The sequence below is a fragment of the Octodon degus genome, unplaced genomic scaffold, assembly GCF_000260255.1.
Source record: "Octodon degus isolate 3935 unplaced genomic scaffold, OctDeg1.0 scaffold00110, whole genome shotgun sequence".
In the NCBI taxonomy this organism is placed as follows: Eukaryota; Metazoa; Chordata; class Mammalia; order Rodentia; family Octodontidae; genus Octodon; species Octodon degus.
In genome coordinates, this window is record NW_004524686.1 from 5288105 (window position 1) to 5295808 (window position 7704).

Genomic DNA, 7704 nt, shown 5'->3' on the forward strand with positions numbered 1-7704 from the left:
GAAAGAAAGAGATCTTCTGTTTTTTAATATTTGTCTACTCTTACTCTAATATCTTTTTTTCTTTTTTTTTTTAGCGGAACCGTGCATTGAACTCAGGCCCTTGCGCTTGTCAGGGAAGCGCTTATTCCACTGAGCTATCTCCCCGGCCCCTTTTCTTTTAATCATTATTTAGTTTTGCACCTGAGAGATTATTATTTTTGTAGCTTTTTACATTTTTTTTCATTTCTGGTGCTATCATTTGAGAAATTTGCAGAGCTTGACTTCCAGGTTTTTCTCTCTCTCTCTCTCTCTCTCTCTCTCTCTCTCTGAAGAACTGGGGATTGAACTCAGGCCCTTGCACTTGCCAGGGAAGTACTTATTCCACTGAGCCATCTCCCCAGCCCCCCAGGTTTTCTCTATCTTCATTGTGTTCTGTACTTTTTCTGGGTGGGCTGGGAGTCTGGAGTTCATTTTGCTTCTGTGGCTTGTCATTTTCTGTTTTCTTCACTTGAACTTAGCCAAAAGGCTGAGAAGCAATCTTTTTTTCTGTTCTCTCTCTCTCTCTTTCTCTTTCTCCCTCTCCACCTCTCTCTCTTTCTTTCTTTTGGTACTGGGAATCAAACTCAGGACCTTATGCTTCCCAGGAAGGCACTTAGGCTGCTGAGCTATCTCTCTGATTTCTTTTGTTTTTCTTTTCCAATTTCTTATGTTAAGTAGATTTCTCTTCAGTATCAAGGCTATCCTAGAGTTGCCTGTTCTTCAGGGATGTATTCTAGATATTGTTTGTTCCTTTGTTTATCTCAAGGACCTGGCCACCCTATTTGTAAAGGGTAAAAAGTTGCTATTTGGTTAATATGTTCTTATTTGGAAACAGAAGTGTTGTAGATGTGATTAGCTTAGATGAAGTCATACTAGGTTTGTATGTGCTCTTAGTTCAATATAGCCTAATCTGTGGTGTCCTTAGTTTTTTTTTTTCTTGTTTTGGCGGAATCGGGGATTGAACTCAGATCCTTGCATTTGTCAGTCAAGCGCTTATCCTACTGAGCCATCTCCCTGGCCCCTGTCCTTGGTTTTTGTAAGTAAATTCTTTTGGATATATTTTAAGTTTATAAAACATGTTATGGGATAGATATGGATAGTAAAATGATTACTATAGTGCAGTAGATTAACCTATTATCTCACAAAGTTTGGTCTAGTATGATAAGAAAAAGAGACATGGACATTCAAACAGCGAAGGTCACGTGATGAGAGAGGCAGACGCTGGCACGCTGCAGCTGCAACCTTTGCCTTTCCATCCTAGTGACACATTTCTGGAAGTAAACAGAGTAAGATGTCTCATTCTCTCACTGGAACTCACTGCCATGCTGAAAATACAAACCAGAGGACCAGTTAGCCTTGCTACATATACTCTGTTTACTTCAATGATTTTGGATGGGTATAGAGGTCCAGCTGCCATTCTGGGCTCCTCTGACACCAGTCAGAGAATGGTCAGTGGAATTTCTAACAACCTCTCTTCATGGAGATTCATTCTACTTTACTGATAGCAAGTATAGATGTACGCTCAGCTCCCTGCTGGGTTCTGATGGAAATGAGAAGAGAGGAGTGTCAATTAGTCTCCCTTTCTTCCACCTATTTTTGTGTCTGATACTGTTGATCAGAAAGTTCACTGGTATTGAAGTGTAGAAAGAGGCAATCCATGATTGATTTAGGGACAAGCATCAGATATTCATTACTAATTATCATGTTAGCTGTAGGTTTTCCATAGCTCCTCTTTGTCAGGTTGAGGAAGTGTCTTTCTTTCCCAAGTTTGCTAAGATTTTTAAAAATTAGGAATGGATGTTAGTTCCTGTCAAGTATTTATTTTTATCTATTTGAGATGATCATATACATACAAGCTCTAGGTGTCTGTATAAACATGATTTAACATATATATGAATATGCTTTTGCATACCTCTAGTTTGTTGAATTGGTGAAATACATTAACTTATTGTTAAACGTTACACTAATGAAATTTCGGGGATAAACCTCAACTTGTTATGATGTATTACTACTTAATATAATGTTAATTTTATTTGTTAAATTTTGTTTGAATATTTTGCATCCATGGTCATGAGGGCTTTTCAGGTGCAAGAATGTATTAGAATGTCTGATTTTTATATCAAAGTTTTATGGATTAAAGTATGCCCCTTAGAAATTTATATGGTCCTGCCCCTGTGGTGTGCTGAGACAGCAACTGAGACTGGGCATTGTGGCATGTTCCAGTAATCCCAGTGCTTGGGAGGCTGAAAACAGGAGGATCACTACCAAGTCAGATCTGTGTAGTGAGACCTTGTAAACCCTGCACTAAATACATAAAAAAAGAAATTCATATGGTCAAGTCTATCTTACTTATTTTCTTATTGCTAAGACACAATAATATGAAACCTACAATTTAAAAGAGAAGCAGTTTATGTTGGCTCATAGTTTGTACATGTTTCAGTCCATAGTCAGCTGGCTTTAAGGCAGGATGACATGGCACAGGGGCATGGTAAAGGAGAAAGAGGTCATGGCATGATGGTGGGAAACAGAAAGTGATCACTGGAGGAAGGAAGGACATACAGCTTTAGAGACAATATCCCCTGTGGCCTGTCATCTCCAATTAGGCTTCACTTCCCAAAGCTAATCACTTCCCCAAAGCTCCACCTACCATCATATGAGGCTCTGGAGGACATCTAGATATAAACCATAATAAAACCACAACATCAGTGCCTCAGACTATGACCTTTTTTGCAAATAGTCTTTGCAGACTTTCTGTGTTAGTCATGGAAGCCAGAGTCTTGTGCATGCTCTGCAAGTGCTCTACTATGAAACTATACCCATAATCCTTGTGGGCAGGGTTTTATCTACACATTCAATTTCTATAATAGATATGGAGCTCTTCAAGCTGTCTCTTCCTGTGGGAACTTTGATACTTTATGTCACTTAAGAAAATTGTCCATTTATCTAAGTTGTTAAATTACTGTAAAAATTGTTCATAATAACTCCATAATATTTTAATGTCTGTTGGATCTTTCATGATTTTTTTGTTCATTGCTGATGTTGATAATTTGAATATTTGCTCTTTTTTCAACTTTATTGATCTTTTCCAAGAAACAGCTTTAATATTATTGATTTTTCTCTATTATTTTGCTGTCTCCCATTTAATTTCCTTCCAGGATTTTTAATATTTCCTTTTTTTCCCTTTCTTTTTCTCAGATTGAGCTTATTTGCTCTTTTTTCTACTTTTTGAAGGTAGAAATTGAAGCCATTAATTTGAGATCTTTCTTCCTTTCTAATGTGGGTGTCTAGTGCTATAATTTACCCCCTCAGTACAGCTTTACCAGCTTTGCATGAATTTTAATAAGTAATGTTTTCATTTCATTCTGTTAAAATACTTTTACTCACTCTGTCTCTTTCTTTTTCTCTCTTTCCTTCTTTCTTTTTCCATGCTAAGTATGAAGCACATGGCCTTGCACATACTGGGCAAGCACTCTACTGCCAATTTATACCTCCAGCACAAATTATTTTCTAATTTCACTTTGAGTTCCTCTTTGACCCATGTTTTACTTAGATGCATGTTACTTGACATTTAAATATTTGGAAATTTTTAGAAGACCTTTCTTTTACTGATTTCTAATTTAATTCCCCTGTGTTCAGAAAAGAGACTTTGTCAGAATCCTTCCAAAGGTATTAGGAATTTTATTTGCAGTACTGAGGATTAAATCCTGGAGTTAAGGATTGTCTCGGTTACTTTTCTCTCATTGCTGGGACAAAATACTTACCTTCCAAAATTAAGGTAAGGAAAGGTTTATTTAGCTCATAGTTTGTGGAGGTTTCAGTCCATACTTGGCTGGCTCCAAGGCAGAGAGGCACATGACAGAGGCCAGCAGTTCATGGCAGCAGAAAACAGCAAGAACAAAAAGGGAGGAGTAGTGGCATCAGTAACACAAACAAGCCTCTTTTCCTTCCTTTTGTTACATTCAGGCTATGTACCTCAGGGTGTATGTAGGACTTGCACCCACAATCCCAGCAGTACTCACACTCATAATCCCAGCATTGTATCATGAGTTAATCAGGAACTCTAGAAAGAATGCTCCAATGACTGAATGAGTTTTTTAGGGGACAACTAGAAACAAACAATAACAAGGATATAGCTTCTACCATAAGCTATATCTTTAACTATTTTTAATTTTTATCTTGAGACAAGGTTTTGCTAAATTTGTCATGAGTAGCATGGAAATTGTCAGCTTTAGCATCCAGCATAGCTAGGATTATACCACTGTGCTAGGCTAGACTTGCTTTATGGTTCAGAATATGATCTATAATAGATTCATGTTTCAGACATACTCAAAGAAAAAGTATATCTAAGTCTGGGTGTGGTGGTACATGCCCATAATCCCAGTGCTGGGGAGGATGAAAACAGGAGGATCATTATAAGTCTGAGCTGCATAGTGAGACCTTACACCAAACACATAAAAAAAGAAAAAGTACATCTAATTGTTGAGTGTTATTTATTTTTTTTCTCAAAATTTTATTTTATTAGTACATGTTTGCAGTGCACAAATGGCTACCTTCACTGTGGGGAGTTGGTATACATACACAACACATCTTAATGCTTTTTGCCCTTAATAGAGTTGCAAAGCTCCTTGCCAACAAGCCTCCCCTTTCTGTGGTTCAATAGGCCATACTCACTATTGAGTATGACAGTATGATACAGTCTACTGTATCGTTGTAGAAGTTCTATGTTTATCAAGATTGAAATCCTACCTATTCTTCAAATTAGGACAAAACCCCCATAAATATGAGAGTTATAAAGAAAAATCTAAATTGTGGCTGTAAAACTCACTGTATATGTTAACATTAATTATTTTATCTATATGGGCTTCAATTTGCTCAACTGTAAAATAGAGGTAATTGTACCTTCACCATAAATTCGTTGTGAGATTATATGACTTTCTTAGTTACTTTTCCCTCATTACTGAAACAAAATACATGACACACAAAGACAAAGGAGGAAAGGTGTATCTGGTTCACCTTTTGTAGAGTTTTCAGTCCTTAATTGTCTGGTTCCAAGGTAGGATGGCATCAAAAAGAGGAAACAGTTCATGGCTGGCAGAAGGTAGCAAAGCAACAAGGGACAGAACAAGCCGCTTTCTGTCTCTTATATTGTATCCAGACTATTGGAATAGGGTGGTACAAAACCAATCAGTACACTGATTTAATAATCACTCACCCTCAGTGCTAGCACCCTTAATCCTAGCATTGCACCATGAATTAGTCACACAATCTAGATCAACTCACCTCTGAAAAAACCTCACATATGACCACATGAGGCTTTAGGGAGCTATCTAGACATAAGCCATAACGATGGAAAAGTATCAGAAAACTATAGACTTCTTTCTGTGGGTTGTAAGAGGATAAATATTTTCTTCCAACAAATTGTCTTACTATTTTGAAAATTAATAGGGTTTGTAAAAGTCCTTGCCAGTTTTCAATTTATTATAGTCACATTTATTTAAGAATATTATTCATCTGATCATGTATCCATTAGCATTTTAGCCAAAAGGATGAAGATTGGATATTACATGACTGGAGGACAACAGCTGATTATGAAATAGAAGTTTTAAATAAATAGTAATTATTAATAGCTCTCTCCCTTCTTTAGTCTCACTCCCCTGAAAAAGATTTGAAAGTAATAATTTTAATTTTTTTGACATGCAAGCATCACAAGAAACTAAATTAATGTGAGATTTTGCTATTTTTTTCCTTTTTATTCTGGCTATTACAGAGACATCTTGGCAACAAGCTCTCCATTGAAGTTCAGATTAGAATGCATTCTAATGAAAAAAGGCCCATAACCAAGTACATATCATTTGAGTAATCTTTCAAAACCCAGACTAATGTAAAATTGCAGATCCAAGATCATAACCCTCTCCACTGTAAAATAGCCTCTCAAATAGATCATCATTATCTTGAATGTAGGAGAGCTCTGACCCAAAAGCACAGAGGAGGTGGCTTGGACATGAACTTTAAAGTCTGAAAAACTGGGGCTTAATTCCATGAATTGGAACTCACCTTTGATGTGACTAGATTCCATCTCATATGTTAGGAATGAAGCTAATCCCTTTGATTGCGCTGAGGATTGTACTGTACAAGGTGGCATTGTTCACATACAGCACTCTGTTGGCCTGAGAGAGTAGTACATAAAGGCTTGCCTCATCTTTATAGAGGAATCTAAGTTGAGTCTCTCCCTTTGTGAAATGTATATGTGTATATGTGTGTTATGAGCCCACACACATGTGCACACATGTGCTGGGGGTGAATACATTCTTCCATCAAGCTTCAGCCCTAGCACAAATTGGCTCCTTTTTATCAACCTTTGTAATAAAGACATGGACACTCTTGGGTTTTTAGGCTTTCTGATCCTATGCAATATATACTTTTTCATTGTTTCTGTAGCTAATCTCTCCCAGAAGAAAAACATATAGCTTTTTAAAGCCATGGACTACAAAACCATCTAGGTCCACAATTCCAGCATGAAACCCCATGGCCTTTAGGCAACCTTTTCTCCACCCACCTATCCAAAACCTCACCATTGAAATGCAAACCTCCCAACTGATCACCCACTGTGTCCTACACTCTCAGTATGTGACCTTGCTTTTCCCTTCAGAGAAAAGCCTTTAGATTCTTGGTCAGCCCTTGCTTATGTGTTTCCAACTCATCTTTTCCTTCTCATCTCTTTCTCAGAAGAAGCAGGTCTCCTTTTTCTAAACTGATTTTTGGATTTCATCCCTTCTGATTCCATAGGGGAATTGTCTACTAATTCACCTCACTCCTGTATTTTAATTTCATATTCTCTATTGGAGCCTTTCAAAATCTTAGAAGCAGGATGCAGTCTCTCCAGTCATCACATCACCAAACCAAACTCTTCCCTTGACCCAACACCTACTGCAGCTACTGCTTTAACTATCCCTTCTTTTAGGGATAGTTAAAAGAATGCATTCTAATCTGAACTTCAATGGAGAGCTTGTTGCCAAGATGTCTCTGACCTTGAAAGAGTATCTAGAGATGCCCTACTTCCTCACTTCTTGCATGTTCCTCCATCCACTGTCACATGGTTCTGCCCACACTTCTCTACTAAATCTGTTCTAATGCAGGTAATTAATGGATTTCTTATGCATGTATCAAAATCTAAGATACAGATTTTGTTGCTGTAATAGAAATGCAAGAGAAGAATGGCTTAAACAAGATGGAAGCTGATTTTTCCTTGATGCACCATCCAGATGTAGGTGGTCCAGGACTGGTACAGCACCACAACTGAGTGAATTATCCAGGAAGCTGGTTAGTTTCTATCCTGGCCTTCACAATCCCTAAGATACTATTTTATCTAAGTGATCAAAGGTGACTTGACATAATGTCTCACCATATATGTCAACAACCTAGATATTACCTCTGCTCTCATCCCACTGGCCAAAATTTAGTCTTATGGCCAAATCTTAATCCACAACGAAGACTAGAAATATAGTCTTAATTTGGGGTGTCCACAAGCTCAGGTCGCTTTCGCTTATGGAAGGAGTGAAAAATGTTGATTAATGACTAGAAGTCCCTACTTGCTAATCTATTCATCTTAGAAAGCATCCTAGTGCTCGCTTCGGCAGCACATATACTAAAATTGGAACGATACAGAGAAGATTAGCATGGCCCCTG

General features: G+C 37.6%; 1 pseudogene; it reads left to right on the top strand.

Annotated features, from left to right (window-relative positions):
* Positions 1–7639: 7639 nt before the first annotated feature.
* Positions 7640–7704, top strand: LOC111812048 (annotated as a pseudogene).